This window comes from Microtus pennsylvanicus, chromosome 6 (assembly GCF_037038515.1).
Source record: "Microtus pennsylvanicus isolate mMicPen1 chromosome 6, mMicPen1.hap1, whole genome shotgun sequence".
In the NCBI taxonomy this organism is placed as follows: domain Eukaryota; kingdom Metazoa; phylum Chordata; class Mammalia; order Rodentia; family Cricetidae; genus Microtus; species Microtus pennsylvanicus.
This window is the reverse complement of record NC_134584.1, coordinates 16,358,866-16,386,439: the sequence shown is the minus strand read 5'-3', so window position 1 is coordinate 16,386,439 and position 27,574 is coordinate 16,358,866.

Below are 27,574 nucleotides of genomic sequence, written 5' to 3'. Positions count from 1 at the left end.
TTTTGAAGAAACCACAGAAAACACAGGTCATCTTTGAATTTAGTAATCCAAACATGTAGAATTTTAATGTATTTGATAATAAATTTTCCCCAAATTGTTTGCATTGGTCTTTCGTTTAAGTTTACAAAAATATGAAATATTCTACACCTTCCTACCAGATATTTTTTGTTTGCAAGGATCAGACATGGGAATTGCTTACAGATGCTTAGTTACTCTGAGAACTGTTAAGAGATGTGCAAAGGGCACAAAAAATAAGTTTCCAGAAACAAATCCCAAATCGATGAACAAAACTCACTGACTAAGAAATGACTGCTTAGCCAAGTATCACAAACTATGTATACATCAGCAACTTTGCTCCAGGAATTTCCTTTGCTTTTGAGAATTTTGCTCACCTCAGCACATAAATTCTCAACTTCTGTTCCAGACACGCCACCTTGTGGCTTCACTCTGCCTGCCATCTGAGAGAGCTCTGCAGTCAAAATAGCACACAGCATACTGATCAGCAGTGAATAAACTAAGTGCCTTTGGTTAGGCTACGAGAATCATGAGTAAGTGCAAAAGCAACTGTCTCGTTTTCCTAGTTGCTATATAGAAAGGCCAGTCTTGGAGATGTCTATATGCAACTAGGGGATTTCTTCATCATAAAAAGTTGTCAGAAACTGACTGACTTAGGTCTCCAAACAGAATCTTCTCCACTAGCATTTAGAATGTTAGATTTAATAAATTTGTGCAGGTTCACATAATTATTAAGATACAGGGCTTGGGAGTTTTAATTGAATGTAAAATTTATATTCCTTATTAAAGTGTGTGCCTTAAATATCCATGTGATGGTTGATCACTTGATAACAGAGGCCTAGCCCCCAAGGTTTTGAAGGCAACTTCTATGAGGTACACAGTTGATTTTCATGGCAGTTCTTAGTCTTTCTTTTGTTGCTCAGATGCAAGAAAACAGGGAATCTAACTTCTGGCATTGACCATAGTCAAGATGGAAGAACCAGTTTAAGCCAATAATCCTTGTGGCCTTGCTTCTCATCAGCTCCTAAAACAAGTAAGATTCACACTTGATGAGGTTAAAAAAAAAAAAACTCCTTAAATCTTCATTCCTTACTTCATGTGACTTTAACATTGTGTGTGAAGACATGAGAAGATGGCATAAATGCCTTTTGTTGCATCCTAAAGTACATGGTAATATTAAGAAAAAGTTCACACAAAACAAAGATCATGTATATAACTGAAAAACACAAAGTTTGACAGAGAAATGACAAAGTACAGTAATTCACATTTGGGTGTTTTTCTTTCTTTTTTTTTAATTTATTTTTATTTTTATTTTTTTTAAATTTATTTATTTATTAAGGATTTCTTCCTCCTTCCTGCAACCGCCTCCCATTTCTCTCCCTCTCCTCCGATCAAGTCACCCTCCCTCATCTGTTCGAAGAGCAATCAGGGTTCCCTGACCTGTTGGGTGTTTTTCATATAAATATTTTTCTAAAAATGATGAAATGAGTTTTTGTTTCAAAGACAATAATTGATAAATTGTGTAATCAATGGAAATATTCAAAAAATGGAGTGAAAGTAAGATTTATAGAAAAATTATATATTGCTGTGAGATTGCTGAAAGATTTAACTGACATGATCACTTTATCCTGTTCAATGAAAAATATCTGTATATATCTATGAACCGATATTTTTTAAATGACTAGCTCATGATGATATAAAGCAAAATATATATAACTGCATTTCAACACACAGAGCAAACCAGATCTTTAAATGTAGTGTGAATAATAATACAATTGCTATTACTTTTCCTTCTTTCTTCAGGTGAACCTTAAGAAGTTACCATTATGTTTGGCATAGGGTAGAAAGTCAATACCCCTAAGGCACCAGCCTCTACTTTCTCCACGTTATTAATCTGTATGAAACTTCTTTCTGTTGCTGAACTCCAAACAAAACAATGCTGAGAAACTACTGCCCTGTTGAAAATATCTACAAAAGACACCACATTTTAATTTTTGAATTATTATTAATTTCATGTGGTATAGAAACAATGCTTTTATTTTTAAAGTGATTTGATAAATAGCTTAAATTTTTGTTCTCATTTCTAAAGTAGTGTTGATCTAGATGGCCTACATATATAAAATAAATTTTGTGTTTTCAGTAAGTTTCACTGGTTTAAGTATTTCCTGGGTAGAAGGTGAGAACAATTACAGAAAAGTACTTCCTTCCTGATGTAGCATCTTTTCTTGCTTTCAAATGGCTCTTCGGAGTCATTCTTTCCAAATGCCATCTCCAGATTTACGGTGGTTTCTTCTTGCAGTATTCTTACGTGTGTTCTCTAAATAGAATTCCTCATACACAGGAACTACTTAGTTTTTCTTCAAACATCACTTTTAATGCCACCGCTTTCTGAAACCATCATTTTCTTTCACTGACTATAAGTACCTGGCCTAAGTATATGATAAATTTTGTAAATGGATGTGGAAGAGAAGGTGGAGAGATGGTTACATTGTTAAAAAAATACCTGTTGCTGTTACACAGGAAGTGAGTTTGGTTCTCAACAACCATGTCTGTCTGGCAGAATGCAACCATTTGTAACTTTAACTCCAGGGAATTTGACATTGTTTTTTGGCCTCAATAGATACCCATATGCACGTAGCATAAATACTCACATGTGCACTTAACCACACACACACTTCATTTTTTTAAGAAATTGAATTTCATATACCTCAGTATTTTAGCAAATCCAGCATCATAGAAAGTGCCTTAATGTTCTCTTTGGTCTATTAGCTGCTGAGAAGAGAAGAACATGTATGTTCGCATGTGTAATCATACCAATACTATTGGTGCATGAGGTAGGTAATAGTAAGAAGCAAGAGCAATCATATTAAAGAATTTTATGCTGCTGTTTCTCATTAATGTTTGGGTTATTTAACTTTACTAATAAGCAATGTCATACAATAGTTTAAATTCTAGTAACCTCAGTTCAGCTGTGGCTGCCCAACTTGCGGGCCTTTAGTTTTTAAAAAGAGACTTAACCTCATCCTTGTTGAATGGAGATGACTGTAGTATTCACCTCATGGAATTTGGAGAAAGATCGTCCATGTACAAATACCCACTAGCTAACTTGGAATAATACCTGGAAAGATATGATTAATTTTATCAAATATTATTTCTAATATATACCTTATTACTAAAAAGCATTTACTTTCACAAATGTCACTCAATTTTACATGTTTGAATTATAACTGAATTGTGTCATTGAGAAATTCTATATTTATCTCGGTCACACAGTTAATATACATTTTCCCAGACTGCACTGACATTATTCTTGACATTAAGGAAAGAACGAGCTAGGAACTCAGTCCTTACAGTAAACAGCTCAATAGAGCTAAAAGATAAGAAATTTCAAAACCTGGCTAATACTAACCTAATAACAATATATAAATTACCAACCTTATGCCTGAAAAGTGAGAAAATTTGTTTTCTTATATATCCAAAATAAAAGCAAAGTACCTGATTTTGAAATTGATACTTTAAATTTCATGTTACAGAACTAATAATAAAATGAGTCAAAATTTATCTCATCAAGTAAAATAATTTTAAACTCAAGACATGGAGTTACAATACAGAGTAAGCTTTGCGAAATGAAACCCACCTATAACGCAGAGGCTGGTGCAGCATCGACTTCAAAATTCTATATACCCAACTGCTATTTGCTCCCTATGCAGTCAAAATGGTAAATTTGAGATAGATGTGCTATCTTGTATCCTATTTAGATAGAAAAGGAGGTGTCAACACCCATAAGGCAGACAAAAGATAGGAAGATAAAAAATGAATGAAGCTGATAATTAAAACCATTAAAAATTTAAGAATCTTAGAGATAATTTAGTGCAAATCTTTAATGTTCAAGATGAAGGCACTGGGGTCCCATGTGGGCTTGGATCAATGTCCTCCACTCGCTGGATGCAAAGCAGGAACTATAACCCAGGTGTTTTAGTAGCCACACTCATTAATTTACCCTGAAGAAAATGACATCTGAGCGGCATTTCAGACACACAAGCCTTTCTTCCATTCTCTAATGCATCCCACAGTTCAAGGTCAGTAATTAAGGTAAAGCCTTCCCACCAATGAATTCATTCTTGAAGAAAAGAACATAAGAGGCCTGGGCCGGAGGAAGAATGGCAAAAACCCAAGAGGGTAGGCATTCGTTTGACGAAACTAGGAGAACTAAGGAACATGGATTTTAAATTAAGCTGAGGAATCTGAAAACACATAAAATGCTAAAGATAAGAGTCTCTAACAATAGATTACATTGAAAGATTATGTATTAATCCTTATTAAAAATAAATTAAATTGAAACAACTTCACTACTAATAGTGAAACTGCTGAATGCTTAAACTATCATTCTAATGAAATCCTTCAAACCTGCAATGTAGCAATTCACAAACTTTAATCATTCTTCCCAAATAGTTGAAATGTTACGTTTACACTAATTTTCAATCAAGTTAAGTCTGATATCTTTGGAGTTCTGGTTCAAAGATTTTATAATCTTAAAAACATAATAATTATGTCGTTTAAGCGAGCTGAAATGTAAAAATGAGGTTTTCATAATCATTCTGTTATCTTATTTGTAAGCTGCAAGCTTAAGCATGTTTGAATACTTTCTTGCCTATATTTAGGTTCTTTGACATTTAAGTTTTACAGAAACGAGAAGCTGGTCAACACTTACAAGATCGTGTGTCACTGACAAAGAAATTTTTTTCTGTTTACGGGATGCTGAAGCCGTTCTTACCTTGATTATTGGATGCCATTCCAGGGAATTTAGCTTTAAGATGGAGTGTAGTGAAACTATCACGAGTCCTTTGATTTAGTAGCATTTAATTAATGCATACTACTTTTTAAATTCTAATTAATTTTAATGCATATGATCGAACACAATACTCCACAAATAATACTACATATTAGATGTGTTATTTTCTACCATAATTTTCATAACAGTATATTTAAAATTAAGCTTAAATAGCAAGGTACAAACAACAAAATGAATACACAAAACTTCAAAGCAAAGCTAGTGTTATCCCAGGAAAATAAGGTTTACTTCATAAAAACTTTAATCCATAGCAGAATTAGAAGAAGAAAAGAATTAACTTTCTGTCTTCTTTTGTAAATCATGTCTCCTTAATCTCCAGTTTTTCCACACTATCCTTTCATATCACACATGGTCTACCATTCTAATCAATTATATTTTTAAATTTGGTTCTAAGATAGTAGATTTCCACATGGTCTTTTCATATACCCTTTCTTTAAGTTGTATCAATGTTTAGTCTTAAATTGAACACAGATGGTTTAGTTAGTGCTTTTTTCCTACTTCTAGATTTCAAGAAGGCTATGTGGCCTATGGTGGCTCTCAGATTCCTTTGAACTGGTCTATATTCAAGGGAAACATTTATCTCAGTGGCCCTTTGTTTACAGAATATTTACTCAAATTATTTTCAATAAGAACACTGACATATTTAGAAAATGATGACAAGTAATAACAAATATAAAAACAAAAAGATCTTAATATATCAAACAAAACTCACAAAAATCTTTCCTGAAAGTTTTCTTTTTCAAGTATGGTTATTATAGCCACATGTCCAAACTAGACATCCCATATTTGTTTTCATAAATAGGTACATCATGCTAGCTGTGTATGGATGTGACATTATCATTGTTTAGCAATTTACATGGTCACATTTCCCATAATTATTTCAAAGACTACAAAGAAACCTTTGCATACATATAGTTACACACTTTTATGATTGCATTTTTATTACAAACCCAAGATTAAACTTTCCAAATCTCTTTTGAAAAACATAGAGAAGCAACACAATTCATGTATCTGGCGATTATTAAGCACTGGAAACCTAACTCTCTCTTTCTCTCATGAAGCCTGAAACCACACAATTAACTTGCACTCTCTTCCTTGCCTTGTGGTCTGATAATCAGTACGTTTCCTTTCGAGCCTATGCTCTGCTTCCCCTAACATATTCTGTGTAGTGGTTTTCACATTCAACAACTGGCTCCTTCCTTTCCCTGTCCTTGGGACTCATTTCCCGTAGGAACGAAGAGGCCTTGAAACCGCAACTCTGTGCCCTCCTGCTCCCCTTCCAGTCGCTCCTGCTCACTCTAAATTAGAACATGTGAGCTTTGTGGAGCTAAGAAGCTGAGACGTCCTTGACTGGATTGGACAGCCATAGCATGTCACATTAAAATGATGTTTCATGGAAATAGTTTTTGCCATGAGATTCAGCTAGAAATCATCACCTTCTTAGGCTTCTTTCTAATTCTGGTTCTATTTCCATACTCTGGGTCTTCTGTAAAGTGCTTCTTAATAAATTACTTTCATATGACTCTTCCTCAGAGCTTTCTAACAAATAAAACACAAACTGTGGTAAATATCTTCGAAAATATTATGGAGTCTTTTTTATTTTTTTCTTTTTTGGTTTTTCGAGACAGGATTTCCTTGTAGCTTTAAAGCCTGTCCTGGAACTAATTCTTGTAGATCAGGCTGGTCTCGAACTCACAGAGATCCTCCTGTCCTCCTGTCTCTGCCTCCCGAGTACTGGATTTAAAGGCGTGTGCCACCACCACCTGGCTTGTGCAGCTTTCTTAATAAAGTCTATTACCAAGAAATTTTCTCTCCTCAACAAGATCAAATCAGAAGTCATATTAATGATTTCATGAAACAAGTTATTAGATTATGTTATTCAAACTGTTGTTGTTGTAGAAGAATTTGACTATAGAACCCAGGTTCTATAGCATTACATTATCCGTCTCAGCCTCCTATGTGATAAGATTGCAAGCATGTACCAACATACACTTACTTCTTTAATTTGACTTGAGTTACTGGCACTTTTATATCACCTGTTACCTCTCATATTGATAAATTTATTTTCTCTCTGTGTGTGTGTATACAATATATAATATGTATATAATTGCATACATACATATAAATATATATATATATATGACAAATAAAGAGTTTAAGTAGGGAAAGGGTGGGTTGGAAATGTACATAATCTGATTGCAAAATAAATATGTTAAGAATGTTCATCACAACATGCAAAATAAAAACAAAATAAAATGTTTTTTCAACATAGTAAAAATTTGAAAAAATTGAGAACTCTATCATCTGCATATCTTCTGCCCCAAAATATTAAATTCAGTTCAAGGTAATCCTGGTTTATATAAGAAGTTATATAACAGTAAGGACTACATAGAGAGATTGTGTTGCAAATTAATTAATTAAAGTAACAAATCTACTTCAAATTTGTTCACAACTTCTTTGTGAACTTTTAACATAATTATTTTACTCATTGCTCATCTGTTTAACAAGGTTTACTTTGTATTTATTTATTTCTATTTTACATGTTTGAAAATTTTGCCTGCATGTATGTGTGTGTCCTTCATATGTACCTGGTGCCTACAGACATCAGAAGAGCAGGTCAGATCCCCAGGAATCGGAGTTAAGGATGGTGTGAGCAACCATGTGGATACTGGCTTTTGAAGGCAGATCCTCTGCAAGAGCATCAAGTACTCCTAACTGCTGAGTCATCTCTCTAGCCTCCAAAACATTTTGAGTCATAATTAACTCCCCTATTAATTGAAAGTTTGTTTTGGATATAAATATTTCCCAAAGATTATTTTAGAAGAAATAGACCATTCCTGAATGTCATAAATTAATATAATAGTTTTATTCTATTCCTACTCATAGTAATTAGATACTGAAAAAATAATTTATTAAAATTAATATCCCAAAATATGCAAGTTTGTTATCAAATGTGATATGTATTTGTGCTTTGAATGTATGTTCATGAACAAATAATAACCAATGAATTATTATAATAATATATCATAGTTCTAGTTATATCACATAAGTAGGTAGACAATATATGAAGATGTGATAGATAAAATATTTTGGCATAACTACTACAAAAATTAACATCTACAAAGGAAATAAAACTATAATTTTCCTCTGAGATAAAATTAGCCTGATTAAATTAATACTTGTTATTTTAATTTAGAAGCTTTAATAAAGGAATATGTCATTTTAAATTTATTATACAGCTAATTAAATTATAAGCTAATATATTATTTTAAATGTCATTAAACAAGAGACATTTTAGAAACAGAGATGTATGAATAGACCTCCAGCTGATATTAAAATAACAAAAGTCAAGACATTAATCAATGTTTTACAGGAGAGACAGGAAGATCAATAACTGGAACTGAGATCTCAGAAAGAAAACAGCTTTCTATGTAAGAAATATAAGGGGAAATTTATGATGTCAGTTGCATTTGATTAATTAATCAATGAATTTTATAGAGACAATCAACAAGAGATTTAAACCCAAATCTATTTTAAATATGCCTTCATTTACATTGAAATTAACCAGAAAAAGTACTCAAACATGACTACAGGATGTAGAAGGAATACTTCACTACATGCAAACCTACTAGATTTAATTTGACTATATATATAAAATAAATTCATAAATTATGAACATTGATCTGGCAGTTACCCATGAATATATTTCTGGTATCAAGGATTTTCTTTGCATTCTCATCACGCTGATTCTTATGTCTTATATATTATTATGTCAATTCTTTTGCATGTGAAAACTAGATAAGTTAAGACTCACATCCATCCAAGGTCTCGTAGCCAGTGCTGGATTACAAGATTGACACAAGCCACTCTGACTTTGAGCTTTCTATTCTACCTTTACAGAACTCAGTGTCTTGTTGTTAAGGTATTAACAGTTTCAACATAGTGATAAATAATCTACAATATATTTCATAGCAATTATGAAACCAATTAGATAATATCCAAAATAAAATTAGCTTATGCCATTCACGGTTTTATTTCATTTATTAATTTAGTGCCTATGGGCACAACTGTGTCTATGTTCATTTGTGGGGACATACTTGCCATAGTGTGATGTGGGATTCCCCTCTGTATGCCGTGAATATGTTATATTCTCATCGGTGAATAAAGAAACTGCTTGAGCCTATGACAGGGCAGAGTCTAGTCAGGCTGGCTGGAAGAGATATAGCCGAGTCAATAAAATGCCATGTAGCCACTGCAAAAAACACAAGCACTGGAACCTTGCTGGTAAACCACGAGCATCATGGTAAAATATAAATAATTAGAAATAGGTTAATTTAAGATATAAGAGCTAGCTAGCAATATGCTTAAGTGATTGAACAAACAGCGTTTCAATTAATATAGTTTCTGTGTAATTATTTTCGGTCTGGGTGGCCATAAAATGAATGAGCAGTCTCCATCTCAATAGTGTGCATGTGATTGTCAGAGGATAACTTGAAAGAAACAGTTCTCCCCTTCCCCCTTTGACATAACAGACATCAAACAAGTTGTCAGGTTTGGTGCCATTAACTTAGCCTTCTGAACCATCTCCATAGTGTGCAGATGTCATTTTGTGTTCAACATTCCAACCTCCAAAACACAAAATCCAACTGAGGACCATGTTGCTCAATTATAAACAAAGAATTTCTTCTGTTATACTGGGTGGGTATTGAAGAGGAAGGAGGGACATGAACTAAACTGAGCACCCACCACAGTTAATCAGATTTGAGTATTTACTGTGTCTACTGCAAGTGAATGTACACTGAAATTCCTTATGAACCTTACATGCTGGGAGGTTGAGGGAAAAATTAAAATAAAAAATAAAATAATTATGGAATATTAAGTGGTAGCAACTAACATGTAAGATGTGACAAGAATTTAAGCATGGAGAACATCATGGATTGCAAAAACATGGGAATTTTAAGCCATCTGAAAACTTTCTATTTTAGATGTGAGAGGCCCGAACCTAGTGGGATACTGAAGTGCTATGATGATATCAGGAGGACAGCTTTTCTAGAAGAAGGAACCTTGAAGAAACTGAGATTCAAATCCATCTGCTAGGGCTGAAGTTAGTAAAGGCAATCCAAAGACATTCTGAAGAAATCGTAAGTAAGAGAATGTGTGGAACAAGCACATCTGATTCACACTCCAACTCTACACAGAATGCATGTGGCTCCCTTCACTTCTCGGTTACAGTGGGGTTTGAGTTTGAATGTGGAGTACCTAGAGTCTGAAAAATCTCACATTCCTTCACGGTCACAGAAAGCATCCTCACAGACAACTAATAGAATTCTGAGAATGTTAAATGAGCCTACGAGGCTCACAGCAGCATGATGCTGTTTGAGGGGAGTATGGAGCCTTTTAGAGATGGGATCTAGCTGGAGAAAGCTCTCCATTGAAGGGAGATCTTTAAAAATAATGTTCATGTATGGTTCCACCTTTTGTTTCTGCTTCTTGTTCATTTTGAAGTGAGAAGCTTCAGTAACATACTCCCACAATTCTAAGCAAAGTCACTCACTGTGCCTGTAAGCCTTGATGTACTAAACTATGAGCCAAAATGAATCCTTTTCTCTGCCATGTATTTTGGCAGCATGAAAGGAACTCATCAGGGTTGAAGCTATGTTTGATGAAACATTATAGGTTTGAAATTATTAAATTACACTGTATGAACTAAATCTGAAAATGTACTATCTAAAATATGTTTTAGTAGGGCAAATTGTCATCTATCTGATTTATGTTGACAGAGAAAAGATAATATCCTAAAACAGTGAATTCTGGGAATTCTAATTTGTGTCCTATTTATATAAGTGAAATAATATTGTATGTGCTATATTATATATAAGTTTAGTATTGGGACTCAATTATAACTCCAAAAGGTTGTCCCAAAATAACGGCAACATTAAGGACTAAGGAGTTAGAAAAACAAGTTTTGGAAGTAAGGAGCAATCATGGGAGACTATCCATTTCAAAAGGTTATGATAGGTTAAAACACAATTTTAATAAATTTTATAGGGAATTCTTCTATTTTTATTATTTTTTTTATTTTTTGAGACAGGGTTTCTCCGTAGCTTTTTTGGTTCCTGTCCTGGAACTAGCTCTGTAGACCAGGCTGGCCTCAAACTCACAGAGATCCGCCTGTCTCTGCCTCCCGAGTGCTGGGATTAAAGGCGTGCGCCACCACCGCCCAGCCTATTTTTAAAAATATAATTATAGCAACAAAATTCTTTGACTCTGTGGGAAATCTGCATTTACACATAGAAAAAAAACAGATTTAAATGTACATATATAATATATATAAATATAAATGCATATATTGATACTCTTGTATATGCATATACATATATACATGTGAGTGATTGATAGTCTGATCCAGTAACACAAATATAATAAGTCTGTAATTCTAAATTAAAGCATGGTTATCTGTTTCTGCATCTTGAATCTTTGTACGAAGAAGAAAAAGGAAAAGGAAACTAAGATCGTCATCCTTCTATTCTAAATTCATCTTGAACTTGTACTTCCGGTCGTGACTGTTGTTGCTCTCACATTTTTCAAATGAGGCAGCTAAAGACTGAAGAAACAGTTTTTCCAAAGTATCTGCATTCTCGGAGGTAGAAGCAGAATTTGAGCAAACATACTATGGAATCATTTTGTTCTCATCTCAAGTGGTAGTCACCTGAGGAGACACAGTTGATTAATGCACAGAAAAGGCATGGTAGTATCCATGGGGCAGTGGAGAGGAAAGAGAACTAACCAGCTCTATTTATTTGTTTGCTTGTTTGTTTGCTTGTTGCAGCTATGTTCATGGTCCAGCTCTGATGTTCTTCTGTCAGCAGACTTTTGAATAAAAACTGAAATTTTTATTTAAAATTAAGACTTGTACATGCTTCAGATCGGCAGGCAGGTTGGGCATCACTCATGTCATTACTACCGTCTTGTGTGTAGAAATGTTAGTCTGCATGGAGGTGTTGGGAGCATTGCTTGGCTAGTGGCATGGACTCTGCATCTCATCCCCGGGCTTTAAGTGTCTTAGTGGAAACAGCCTCTCTAAACACACAACTTCCAAATGACTTAGAGAATTCAATTCAAGGCCTAAATTCATCTAAATTAATGTTTGTTTGTTTTCTCACTGGCTGCATTTCATGATTGTGTTTTCAGGGTCATGATATCTAAAGGTTTGTCTTAGGGCCAGAGAACAAACATTAAGAAGGATATCTTAGAGCTCAACACACGCTTCTAATATTCCAGCCAAAGAATTTCTATTGCCACATAGTGGGATTCTGTCTGTTAATTCAAAAAAGTCAGATGACCAGTCCCTAAGAGTGAAAACTGAAAAATGCATAACCATAAACCATAATAATCAGCAATTTCTTTATCAAAGTATGTCCACTGAAGCAGAGTTGCTGTGAATGTTTCTTTTTTATCAGACAAATGTCAAATTTTTACATCAACAAAAACTTCTTAATAACATGCTTGCCTTTTATTTCATCTTACCTTATAAAAACTCCAAAATGGAGATGAGAGTTGGCATTCTGTTGGAAGAGGCCGCTTGTTTCATTCCTGGCCACTTAGCCCCAAAATAATCACACAGAACCTGTATTAATTAAATCACTGCTTGGCCCATTAGCTATAGCTTCTTATTGGCTAACTCTTACATCTTAATTTAATCCATCTCCATGAATCTGTGTATCACCATGTAGCTGTGGTTTACTGGCTAAAGTTCCAGCATCTGTCTGTGGTGGGGCTACATGGCTTTTCTCTCACTCTGCTTCTTTCCTCCCCACATTCAGTTTCATTTTCCCTGCCTACCTCTATTCTTTTGCCCCATCACAGGCCAAGACAGTTCTCTATTAACTAATGATATTCACAGCATACAGAGGGGGATCCCACATCAGCATTACATGAAAGCAAACATGACCCAAGAGTGCCATAGGCATGTAGAGGTGTGTCAGTTTGAATATCTATGTATGTTCAATGAGGATTCCTTTGCCAGAGGCATGGTCTTGAGGATGAAAGAGTCAGCTTAACAAGGTCTGTAAGAGAGCCTTTTGAGGTAACTGCCCTTGGAAGGGGTGAATAAAAATTTAAGAGACTGCCTGGAATGAGACTGGTTTTTAGAAGACTGGAAAAACACACAATCCTGGCCCCTGAATTCCATTTACTTCCTCTATGCCATCCAATATTTGCATGTGTGTTCTCATCATAAAATACTCCAGAGTTAAGCAGAATCCAGCACCATCCATGCTAATGGACTTATGGAATCATGTGAAGTATAGTGCAGCCTCTTTCTTTTGCGTATTTCTCAGCATTAAATAATTTTCTATAGCAGTGGAAAAATGGACTAATGCATTTGTCATGTGGCTGTAAAATTAAAAACTATCAATTTTAAGGAGGTTACTCAGAGGGCTTTTAAATGAATCAAACTCTACAAGTGGTCAGAGATTTTCTCTCTCTCAACTGTCACTTTTTGTTACCTATTTAATCTCTACCCTGTCTAAAAGAATACAGACATGAAGCACTGATAAAATGTACTTGAATCTGAGTATGTGCATCTGCAGAAAGCTGAATCTCTTCAGATTTTGATTTTCCTGCACAAGTGGCGATCTCACTCCCGATTTTCACTGCAAGGACTCCCTCCTCATCTATAAATTCAATTCAAGTTATTTTTGTCTTCAAAAAAATCCGAAATCCAACTGAATCACTATCAGTGAAACCATTATAGTTCCCATTCTTCTCAGTCTGTTTAAACTGGAAGTCAACACATACCTGTCGGTAGTATACAATGAGAACTATTGGCCAGAGATCATATTAATGCTTTCTATTGACTTCTATTATTAAAATGCTTTGTACTTTTCAAGTGCAGCCTAATAATATACCAGCTTTACTGAATACACTGTAAACAAATAAATGAAATTTATTATCAAATCAGCCAGCTTAGAATATTTATGGAGAACAAAACTGTTGTAGCTGAATCACTACAATTTCTCTCATCTTTTACCATATCCTAAAATAACAGACAAGGGATTATGGATAAGAATAATAAATACATTATAGAAATCAAAGGTGATTGTTCTTCCAAAGATTTAAGGTAATTTTGTAAGAGAGACAAGAGCCAATTTTTGTCTGTTTGTGCAATGCTGAGATGAATTACACAGGACCGAGGCTAAACCCAAAAGCTTGTATTGACCTGTTGAAAGAGGAGAAAGCCTGTAACCATGGCAACAGAGGCAAGTGAAATGAGTTTTATCTGTAGCTGTGAATAGAATGGAGACTTGTCTTCCCTCGGTCTGTGATAAGGATGACACAAACAACTCAGAATCAACATTCTTCTTTCTATAGATTGCCTGTTTCAAAAGGAATGTCATAATTTGAATAAAAAAATTTCATAAAGGTAGAATTAGCTAAAGCAGTGGGGGAAGAGAATTGAGAGGGTGGGAATTACAGTAAAAAAAATGAGTGAGAAAAAAATGTAATGTCACTGTTCAAATGATTACCTTTTTTCTTAGGAGTGTGCTCTACTTAACTGCAGCCCAACGTATACATTTTAGAATGTGTAGACATACAAAGGTGATTGGGAAAAAAAATGCCAGCCTCACAGAACTGATAGTCTTCTTTTACCTAGAGTCAAGTGGACTTGTGGAGTGTGTATTACTAATTACACTGTTATTTTGCTCTAAAGTCTGTGGTAATGAATATTGATATTCAACAATGCAGGTTTAATGGTCACTATGACTCATTCTGTTAATTCTTATCAATCTGAATTCACATCATATACCAAGAAATATAAACCCCTATCACCCAATGCTTGGTGGCACAGCTACTTTGTGGGGTAAATCTAGGTGAAAGTGTCTCGTTTCTTCTCTTTGGGATTTTGAGAATATTTTGCCTGCCGTTCCATAGAATAAATGTTAGTTATAGTGTTTTGACTATGCTTCATATGTATTAGTCTCCAATCTCTCTCACAGTCTTACTACTATGGCTACTAAACTAAGAATATGTTAAAAAGCAACACCTTTATGACATTTTATTTTTAGGGGTGAAATATGGAGGAAAAAAGGTTGTAAGAAATTATTGGATTGATGTTTTTGTTCTCTAAAATGGCTTTCTGAGAATGATAGAAATGGTGTTTGCCTGTGCTATCTAACACAGAGCTTTAAGCCACATGTGCATATAAAACCTTGAAATTTAGACAGTATAATACAATATATTTTATAAAACTGGCAGACTTACCTTTTAATAGAAACAAGTAACCAGAGACTACCCCTTTGGGCTCCATGGTCAATACTTTTGTTACTGTTCTAGATTCCTGGCTCCTGATAGTTGAGCTAAAAGGAAAAAAAATATTTTGGATCATAGAAGTGACATGGTCAACCAGTTCCCCTATTACTCATGAAGCCATAGAAATTTATTTACATCTGTCTTTCACATAGTAAAAACCGCATCGTCACATGCTCTTTGTCAACTATGTAGATAGAGCATTCTCTTTGCCATTATAAACGCTGATTTCTTGTGCTGCCTACTTTTCAGAGTCACTGTGTTTTTACCTGTGTAAAAGAAGGAGAAGAGATATATTGTACAGGAGAAGCTTTGACACAGCAAACTTAGGAGGTCCTCCATGGAGCTCTGTCTGCACACAGCAGTGACCTGCACTAACTAGCAGGGGGTGAGTTCTTGCACTCAGCACTGTCTATAGTAATCTTGAGTGTCAGACAAGACGAGGTCTTAGCACTCTTTATTGACCTTGGCTAACTGCAGACAGGGTAAAGTCTTTCCCTAAGCACTGTCTTCAATGACTTCAACTAAATCATGGGCAGGATGAGTTCTTGTATGCATCACATTCCCTGATGAACTTGATTAACTTGTTGACAGAATGCGATCTCTTTTATTAGTTCCTTCTTCACCCAGTGGGTGTTCAACAGTCTGAGAAACGGAGTTTCTACAGTGAGTTATAGAACTGAAAAGGATGACTCTCAGGTGTATTGATTCCTAGAAACAAGGGCATCCTTTGAAGAATGAGAGCAGCAGCTTACAGGGTATCCTCTGTTGCTCTAGACCCTTGCCTCCAAAGCTATTATTGTTAGGAACTGTCTTTAGGACATGACCAAATTTATTAATATGCAACTTAATCCTGGTTCATACTACAATTTGGGCTCTTAGAGAAAGAAACATATTTTGTTTTCACAGATGTTTCCTCCACCTCCTGATTTTATAACTATAACCACTGTTTTGGGGGAAGGATACTAACGAAGTGAATTGCCATAGGTGAGAATCCAAACAGTGTGCTACAATGAGATTCTAAAGGTGAAAATACAATTACTCTGTGGACAGTCACAGATCTTTGAGAGTTACTACCTGAAGCTTATAAGAAATTCACTCTAGGTTATAAATTTATGCAACTGGCATAGCAAGAGTGGTTTCACTGTCACTTCGTTTCCTTAGAAATATTCTCAAACCACATCACTTGCATTTTTATAAAAATGTCTTTCTTAAATGATATTTTCTTTTTCATCATCTGCTTCCCATTGCCTTCAGCTGGTCAAAATCTGTGCTGGTTCCTACAGACCATATGCCAAGATTACTCCCCCATTTCTAGCACATGAAATTTTGCCTTTTTCTCTTTAACTTCCCTAAAAATAATCATTTCATTTCTGTCCAGTTTGAATTCAAAATAGGCACTAAATGGACTCAATAATTACAACATATCTTCAGGATCGTTTTCCTCATTGTTGCTAATATTTTGATTCCCCACTCAATGCCCATCATTTCTGTATGTATTTCTAAGAATTGCTAAATTTGGGGATTTGTCATAAAATCTCCAAATAAATGAATTTAGAGCTCACGGTTAAGGTTTTAACCATTATCTTCCTGAAGCTCAAAGAAAACAGTGAGTTAGTACAAGGCCTTTAATAGCATTCGGTAGCAGTTATTCAAACAGAATTAATTAAAACAAGGAACTAGTACCTAAGACTAAATGTCCAAAGTAAAATGCCGGGTAAATGCCAGAAGGTAGAATTATAGAATACTGTCACAAGAACTAATAATCATAGAGGAAAAACCATAAAAATTAGAAAGTTAAATGAGAGCCTATTTATTGAGACCAGAGAGACTGGCCTGATGCACTTGGATAGGAGACGACAGGAAGCAGAGTGAGCAAATGGTGGAAACGGTTACTTGATGGAGCTGCCGCACAACGTGAAACACACAGGAAGGGCACGTGAGGCAGATAGGAAAGAGACTGGAAGGAAAATCTCTTCAGGTCTACAACCTTGCAGCTTCCTTCTGATAATGTTCTATTTGCAGTGCCAAAGTGGGGGATAGTCAGCAAAGCAGAAATGGAATGGTCTCAGCTCAGTTTCTCAATTCCATGGTGGAAAGAAAACAAACAAAATCTCAAGAATTGCAAAAAGCATTCACCAACACACACACATACACTACATACACACACACACACACACACACACACACACACACACACACACACATATATATATATTACACTCTGATTATTTATGTAATTTATGCACATGTGGATATATATTTTATCTGTATGTTAATTTACATTTTGATAAGTTATTTTCCTAAAATTCTACAGATTGGTTTTATATATTTGTTAAATATAAAATTATTTTGTAAAAATTCATGTTTGAGAACTCAAAAAATTAAAATAAATCGTGGTCACTCTTCTTAGATTTTAAACCAATCTATACAGGCAACAATTAGCCTAGGCGGTTTTATTCCCAACCTAGAAGTATAGCACCATTAAAAAACCTTAGAGACAGATATTGGGGTCCAACCTGAAGGTCAGAAAAATAAAACAGCCAACCACTGCTTCTTAACTCTATCTCAAACTCAAATGATGATCCTGCCTCCAGGAATTGCAGAATGAGACTGTGTGTGAAAGCTGTCACCTCCTGTTTTACGTTCTTCTCTAAGGCTGGTATTAAAGTTGTATACCACTACTTCCCAGTTTCTATGATACCTTAGTATGGCTACTGGGATTAAAGGTGTGTGTCACCACTGCCTGGTCTACAAGGTTGACCAGTGGGGCTGTTTTACTCTCATATCTTCAGGCAAATTTTATTTATTAAAATACAAATGAAATATCACTACATAGAAAATGATGTATCTTTTTAAAATTCTATCCATTGGTAAATGTGACTGAACACAATGTTAGAGAGGACTCAATAAAATTATTTAAAAAGCAGTAAAATACCATAATGAAAACAATACTTAATTTAAAAATACCAAGTAGAATAAGAAGTAAAAAAGTGTGGATAATAATAGTAGGATTAACAAGTAAATGTAACTGATTTGCAAAGAAAATTGAATATCAAAACATATCTTCATGATTCTGTTTTGATTGCCATACCCAACAGTTCATATTATGAATCCATAGCCAATGAATCCAATGTTTCAGAGCACCCCTAGTGAACTTTCTTCTGCATTTTACATCCATAACAGCTTCAAGACTGCTGGCTGAGAAGATCCAACCTAAAAGAATTCTCCAATCAGTACTTGACCACAATTCTAAATTTTCTTTGGGTCACTATAAGCTTAACAATACCCCAATCAGCAAGAAGTAGCCTAGAAATCTATGCCTACATTCCCCACCAAAAAGTGGATTATGGATCTTTGTCTTTGTTTAGAGTATTGGTCACAAGTTGTTATTGATAATGATCAGGAAAAAATTTAAAGAAAATTAGATTCAGAGTTCTTGTTTTGAAAAGAAAAAAAGGGGGGAGTACTGTGGGATAAATGGTCTTGTACCCTGTAAAGATAGTTGTGGAGACTAGACTAGGAAGATTATGGAAAGAGGAAAGAATCAGTCTGCAGTTATCACCCAAATGCAGACAAAGCAAGATGAAAATGCTGCACTGAATAAGGTACCAAGCCACATGGCTAAACATAGGTAAGAATTTTGGGTTAACTTGAGTTGTAAGAGTTAGTTAACCAGTCTAAGCTAATAGACTAACGAGCTTAAAATGATTAAAAGCCTCTTATGTTTTGTTGGGACTGAATGGCTGAGGAAACAGGCAGGACAGAAAATTCTCCATAGTGTACAACTGTGCACCTTGAGTCTCAATGATCCAACAGTGATAGAAAAGCCATGAAAACTCTTACCTGTGTATCCTTTGGTAATGAAATGATTCAAAATTGTTTTCAATGTAGTAATGGAAAGATTGACACAAGGTCAATATAGATGGATTTACATAGTAATCACCTATATTATTTATAATATATCTACCAAATAGAACATGCAGATACCTTGGCTAGCTCTCAAAATATACCAATTTCTTAAAAATCTTAGTATTTAATTTATCAGAGAAAAGAAGGGAAGAAACATGTTTATTTCAGTCATGTCTAGGTTATGTAAGAAAATATCTTGTCAGTTTTGGATTATTAGGAATCAAGGATAAAGAATTTTGGTTTATGTACAAAAAAGCTATTGTTTAGGTAATATACTAACATAAACCTCTTTTTGCACAGGAAATCAAGTTTGGGGATATCCTTGCAAAATGCAAGAATATTCTTGCCTGTACAAGGCATAATTTCAACATAGAGTATTTTTTAAAGCATGCTTTTGATATATGGCCAGCAAAGATGTTTATGTGAAGTCTCATTGCATCTATTAATTCCTGATGGTTGTGATAGTTAATCTCTAAAATTAATGGCAGATATAATGAAAAGTGAACGTGACAGTAGGAAAGCAATATTGATGATTTATGCATTTGATCCAGTGGCAGAGTGATTCATTCAATTGTTTTGACAGGCAAGCCAACAACAACAGGCACAAAAAAAGAATTGAGGTAGGGAACATAATTTACTGTATAATACAAGAACCGGATAAGATCTTATTTCCATGTTTCTGGCAGAGAAAAGAGGGTCGATTTTATCATAATATTTTGGAAAATCTGTTTAGAACAAAAAAAGCATGGATATCATTTCATTACAAACAAAGAAGTTTCATGAACTGCACGGGAAATTCAAGAGGCTGTATGAAGAAAATGTTGTGATCCCTAAAATGATGCCTCGGCTGCCAAGAGGTTAACCTGACTGCGCCATTTTGAGTCTCCACCTTTTTATGCCTGTTCACCCTGTAGTTAATACTAATACCACTTCATGATATTGTAATATGAAAATGTGGCATGCATTGCTTCATAAAGCAACAATGTTGCATATAAAATTTGATTACTTCAGATACTTGAGATAAGGGTACTGTGTCAAAAATTGACTTGGAGAGTCAAGAAAAGTACCTAGAGAAAAAACATAAGTGAGAGTTGTATAAAGTTGAGTTCAGTGGATATTATTGAAAATATTGTATGAACTATGACCACACAGATAATCAAGAAACAAGAATGAAGATATTTTGCTCCTGTTCCTTAAAGAACAATGACAACTATGCTTTCTCTTATCACATGTAATTCTATTAATAGAGTCATTTTTATTATAGCAGGCATTTGCTTTTATCTATTCTAGACGCAGCATGATACACACAAGTATATAAAGTTACGTTTTGTTTTGTGATTTTGCAGCATTGAACAATAAAGGATAGATGTCACTCAGATGAGAATTATAGCAGTTTACAGTGAACTGCAAGTGCATTTAGAAAAGGAATGGCCCCAATGGCTTTACTTTCTAAACTGGTATCCATGATAAAAGCAAATTTTCATCTGAATTTTAACTAATTATACAAGAAATTAGTGTGATGCAAGATGTTAAGTCTCCAATTGGGAAAACACTAGAAAGACTTTAATTCAATAATAAAATTGTTATTAAATTGCTCATGCATTTACTGAATATTCCCTGGAGCAGTTATTTAATTTAATTTTTGCTTTTGCATCTAACGGCTGCCTAAAATATTAACCTGGACTATAGCTCCTCAGATGTGGATTCCTTTGAGTTACCAAGGAAACCATTTCTTAGACATTCACATAAATAAACTGCAGACAGTGGGAGGAAATACCATAAATATAGAAATTATTCTGCTAGATATGCTGTTGCTATGAGACAAGATCTCCCTGTGGCCATACATACCCTGAAGAAGCAGACACATGAGGACAAGATATTGTACATGACAGATGCAACTTGGGAAATTACTACCTTACTCACAGTGTGAGAAGTAAGAGTAGGAAGGTCACGATATAAAGTTGTAAATATGGATATTAAAAGCACATGCGGGCATAATGACTAGATAGTGCCCCACTGCTGAAGACAGGGCAGGTGCTAAGGGACCTGAGTGATTCCTTTCTGAATTATTTATTGGTAAGAAATTAAAAAAAATAATTGGCAGTGTAATGAGGTAAATGATAGTATCTGACTGTGATGAGTAAGATTTGTAGAGCGATTTGAGAATGGGCATGTGTGTGGAGTAGCTCCAGGAAGGACTACTTAGTTAAAAATCTGACAATAAGGTCGCAAGGAAGTGAGCAATTCAGATAATTAAAAAAAAATTAGAAAGCATGATTTTGATTTTTTTTCTATTTCTTTAAAATATTTTTCTTTTTTCATCACGCTGCATCCCTATTCATATCATATTTTATGAATGTGACATTAAGAGGAAACAAGATGAATTGGGAGGACACAAGGAAGAGCATGGGAAAGCAGGGGAGTGGAGTAGGTGAGGGAGAAGGGAAATCAACAAAATGCTTTGTTAAAAATACCATAATGGCATCTACTACCTTGTAAGCTAGTAGAGAAGTAAAACGTTTTCCTTACCGGAACAAGGAGGCCATTTAAGGAGAGAGGATTTCCACTCAGTAGTGACTGAATGGCTCTGAAATTCGGCAATTATTATTAATGATTGATTATAAAATTTCATAAACTCAAAATAAAAAAGTTAAAGAAAATCCCAATTAGTAAATTGGGTCAAATGGAAGAAACAATACCAGTTCTTGAAGACAAGGTAGAAGAATTGGATTACTCCATGTACCAGGTAGTTTTATTTATGTCAGTTTGACACATGCTAAGGTCTTCTGAGAGGAAGAACCTCAATTAAGAAAATGTTTACATAAGAACAGGCTGTAAATGTAAAAGCCTGTGTGATATTTTCTTAATTAGTGATTGATGGAGGAGGGCCTAGCCCATTGTGGTTGGGGCCATCCCTTAGCTGATGGTTCTCTGTTCTATAATAAAGTAGGTTGAGTAAGCCATGGGGAGCAAGCCAGTAAGCAGCACCTCTCCATGGCCTTTGCAGGAGCTCTTGCTTCCAGTGCTGTTTGAGTTCCTGTGCTTACTTCCTTCAATGATGAACTGTGATGTGGATATATAAGCTAAATAAACCCTTTCCTCCCCAAGCCACTTTGGTCATGGTGTTTTACCACAGCAATAGGAGACCTAACTAAGACAAAAATGTATGTATATTATAAACAATATATATATGTATACACACACACGTATATGTGTGTGTGTGTGTGTACATATTGGTTCTAAAACTTCATTCATATATATACTCAATTCTATCTCCATGAAAGATAATCTCTACAGCCTCATAGTAGTTTCCTGACCTCTGTACTTATTCTAAATGAAACAGAAATATCTGTAATTTGAAATTAATATCCACACATAAAAGAAAATGGGACATTTCTCTTTCTAGATCTGGGTTATCTCAGTCAGGATGATTGTTTTTAACTCCATCCATTTTATTGGTGATTTTCATAATTTTGTATCTATATTGAGAGAGAGTCAAGATAGAGTTACACTATGACAGGGCAACAATGCTCCCACTGAACACTAGAAGCAAACAAATAAGCAGCCCAGTGTCACAAATTATTTACTTCTTTTGGCCAGTAAGACCCAGAGACACTCCCAATAGTGGGAGCGAGTGCATCCCTGACTCTTTTGCCTGCTCTTGGCTCTCTTTTCCTTCTATTTTCTTGCCTCATTCAGTCTTGATATGAGGGCTTTGCCTTGTCTTATTATATATTGTTCTGCCCTATTTGAAAGTCAAGGCCTACTCTTTTCTGAAGAGGTGTAGTGGACCTGAGGGAGAAAAAAATCTGTGTGTTGGGGAGCTAGGAGGGTTGGGAAAGGGGAAACTGTGGTTTGGATGTATTATAAGAGAGAAAAATTATTTTTGATAATAAAATAAAATACTCTAAACCACACACACACACTCTCTCCTTGTCTGTGTTTCTTTGGTTCTGGTCTATGCCTCTGAGTTATCCAGCCTCAGGTTCCTAGCCCTCCAGGCCTTTACAGCATGGACTCTCTCATGCACGTGCCTGAAATTAAACCAAAGATTAGCTGGCCACTTCCACAAGTTTTGAGCTACAATTGTCCCAGTACATTGTGCAGGTAGAACAGATTGTAGGCTGAGGGTTTGTGGCTGGGTTGCTGTCCATATTTCTATTTCCATTACTTTAGAGTACCTTCTCATGCCAAAGAGACTAGAACAAAGGGGCCAAAGATCTTTGTAGTCACCAGCTCAACCTATCTACCTTCAATGAGCAGTGTGAATATTGTGCTTGGCAGTGGGGCCCAGTTGACAGTTTTCATAGAGCAATCTTCAGTTCTAGCATAACCCTGGGTAGTTTAGGGATCTCCATAATACCCTCTTGGCTAATAAATCAACCAAATGTAAGTCAAACCACTGGAAGACTTGCCTTGCTACAAAAGTTAGCCAGCTAAGATAAGATTGGCTATTGTACATTGCTAGGAGTCCTCACTAGGTTCATCCTCATAGATTTTTAGAACATATCTAGTGCACTAAGTTTCAACACCACCACCAAATGCCGCCCCACCCCCCTTTTGCTCTTGAAACTAACACTAGTAGTAGAAGAGGCTGCAGTTTACAGATGTTACTTTTCCTTCATTTTAGGAAGTCCATTGTGAACATTCTAAGGGGTTGGATCCATTACCTAACCCGTTATCATAATCTAATATAATTGTGTTCATCACAGCCCACATCTCAGTTAGCTTTTTATTAATCATAGTTTTCGTTTTTTCTTAGTTATAAAAAGGCTGATGGTTATAGAGTCTATATTTCTTATAGGCACATATACTAGAATGTATTAAAGTGGAATTTTGAAGTCAAGTATACAAATAATTTTGACATCCTTCAGGAAAATAAGCCTACTAGAAATATGATGAAAATCACACAAACTACTTGAACATGAGCCTTGTTTTCAAGAATGTCTCAAACGGTGCCTGGTTGTAGTCTGTTTTGTTAATCAAGGACAGAAAATGCATTCGTAGAAACCATCTATCAAGAAGTTATACAGTAGGATTATTTGCCTTCTAGGGTTCCTTTTATACAATTTCAATAAAGGGAAAATGTCATACTGCCAAAGTCTTGCCTGGGCCAGGACAAGGGAAGAGCAGCTGCTTCTATTTTCTTGATTCACATCTGTGTCTAATAATTCATGTTTGACTTTGATCTAGTCCTTGGCAAGCATCATTTCCCCAAACCAGAGTTTAGCCTAAGAATTAAGTTTCATGCTTTGTATTTGTGAGAACTTAACTAACTTCTCCAACTTAAGTCCCCATTTATCTCTTTAAACAAGTATATTCAATGCACATGACTTAGCATCACTCTAGTTACAACATACATCTTAGGCACAAGAGGTTAACAAATCTATGTGTGTTCCATTTGATTTTTAAACGGTTAGGGTTGCTCTTGAATTGTTCCTGTAATATTTTATATTAGTAGATCCATTCTTACTGTCAGCATTTTTATCTCTTACTTATTTTATCCATATTGATGTTTTGCCTTCTTTGTTTTTATGCCATGTGGACACCTAGAACCTGTGGTGGTCAGAGTGCATTTAATCCCCTGTAACTGGATTTACAGGTGGTTGTGAACCACCATGGGGGCGCTGGGGATAGAAGTCTGGGTTCTCTGGAAGAACAGTCAGCATTCTTCTTAAGCTCTGAGCCATATATCTTCTAGACCCTTAGTTAAATTTTTATGGCATCATTTTTTTTATCTCAGTGCTCTCCTTTTACCTAGATATTGTGACGATCAAAATGATAGGAATTCTTTCATTGGTACTGTCAGCAAGCATTTATTTAAAGAATAATAAAAGTTTCTAGCAATGGAAGGATTAGAGATAAAACAAAACAAAGCCAATGATTGCATACCATTCCATATCTAAGTTGAGAGGTCAAAGGAAATGTTAAAATTAATAATAATAATATAATTAAATCACTATTTGGATAAACAGTGTGTTAAGATTGTGTAAGGTGAGAATTTCAAACCAGAATGAATTTTCAGAATCCATGTGTAGAGCCTCAATTCCTTTCTTTCTTTTCTTTTTTGCTGTGAACTGTGACGGTGTCAGCTGTTCTGAATGGAGGCCACAAGGAGAATGTTCAGGACAGGAACATGTAGAAGATGAGCCACTTTTAGCAAATTTTTTTAACAGATTTTACATCTATTTTTCTATATTTCCTTAAAATTTAACTATTACTTATTGCATTTATTTCCCTTTTCAACATATATTACTAAGAACTGTAAAATATTAACTTAACCAAAGTCTTCAAAGTGTTGCTAAAATTTGCTGTTAGTGTTCATTAATGCATTATTCAATAGATTTTTAAATATTATCTTAATGGGGCCCCACTTTTATCTTTATCTGGTTCATATATAAAAGTGAACATAGAAGTCTTGTTCTCATGACATTTTTGACAAGTTTGTATTTCTTCCCATAATACATTTCCTCACTAATAGTTACAATCAAAGCTGTATGAGGATTAGGGGGGGCGGTTGTTCAGTGCTTTATTCCAATACCTACTAGCACAGGACATTTTTCTCAAATGCTTGCAACACTAACAAGAAGTGCCTTAGTATTCTTTTGATGTGAAGAGATGTCATGAACACACAAAAGCAGACACTTAACTGGGGTTTGTTTATGGTTTGAGAAGCTTAGTCTACTATCATCATGACATTGAACATTGTCACACAGGCAGACATGGTGCCAGAGAGGTAGCTAAGAGTTTTACATCTGATCCACAGGCCGCAGGAAGCAAGAGTCAAGGAGCCTGGCTTGGGCTTTTTGAAATGTTGTAGCTCATCCCCAGTGACACATTTCCTCCAACAAGGCCACGCTGACCACCAAAGTGACTGCCATGACTGGCCATCACAGTGAAAACTATGCCTGAAAACCAGTGTCCACAACAGTTACAACTATGGATGACCACTGCAGTGGACTTGCAACTGACCACCATAGTGACGATTAAAGCTGACCATGAAAACACATACTACAACTGATCACATCAATGACGACCACAGTGATCACTATGATTAACCATCACACAGACACTACAACTAACAACCACAGAGACCACGAGAACATCCACTGTGGCTGATTATTACAGTGGACACTAAAACTAACCACAACAATGGCCATCACAGGGGCCAATATGACTGACCATCACAGTGACCACTATGCCATAAAAGTGGGCACTACAACTGAATAGAACATTAAGGAGGCCACAACATCATCAAGGTCCCTTGCCAGTGTGTTGAATCTTATATTGTAAAAATATTTATATTTCTCCATATATTGTCCCTTACTTTATATTCTATTATCTTATCCATTCTTCAGCACAATCATTCTGTCTATACATGATCCCTTACTTTCGCTGGCAGAGATATGTATGTTAGACATACAGACATCCTAAAATTCCTCTAAAATGTAGCATGTCTTTTTTTTAAGTGAGAAAATCATTATCTCATCATTCATTTTATGCTGAGGTTATACCTTCATTTCATTTGATTTGTGCTTGAAAATGGGTTGATACTAATGGGATGAATATGACCATGAAATGTCTGTTCCAAAGTAAGTGTTTCATCTTCTTCAAGTGATGGCAGGGTCAGGAAGAGTCATAAAAGGTGTGCCGTGGTGTTTTAAAAAGAAAATGCCCCCATAGGCTCATAGGGAGTGTCACTATTAGGAGGTATGGTCTTGCTGGAGTGGGTGTGACCTTTTAGATGAAATGTGTCACTATGAGGATGGGTTTTGAAATCTCTGAAGCTCAGCCCAGTGTTCTTCCTGCTGCCTCTGGGTCCAGATGTAGAACTCTCATCTCCTTCTACAGCACCATGTCAGTCTACATACTGAAATACTTCCAGCCATGATGATAATGGACAAAACCTCTGAAACTATAAGCCAGCCCTAATTTAATATTTCCCTTTATAATATTGCCATGGTCATGGTGCCTCTTCACAGCAATAGAAATCCTAATTGAGACAGGTAACTAAAGACTAAATGATGTACCTCTGAAGTTGACTCTCCTGTATACAAGATCAACAACGTTAGTTCAAATTCCTCAGATTGAGGCTAAGTATACAGTTTCATGAGGTACTCAGAAATGACTCTTGGGAGAATCATTTAAAGAACTAAGGAAATCAATCTGAAACAGGTAGTGGAAAAATTGTTGAGCTATAAGCTGATCCTGGAGAGAAATAACTTTAAAGAAGGCCATTGCCTAGAACTGAAAACAATTCTTGAGGATAAAAAGAGTTGGTAGCCACTAAAAACATGTATCTATAGCCACAGTTAAAGGAAAATTCTGTTTACCATAAAGAGGAAATCTGAGAACACCACATTTTTCTTTGTCTATACCATTAGGCTTCATTTTAGATAATATATTTCCAGTAATTATAGAGTTAATATTCAGAGGTAGCCAATGAGAAAATCTGAAAGTTTTAAGCAAAAACTATGGTTTATGGAA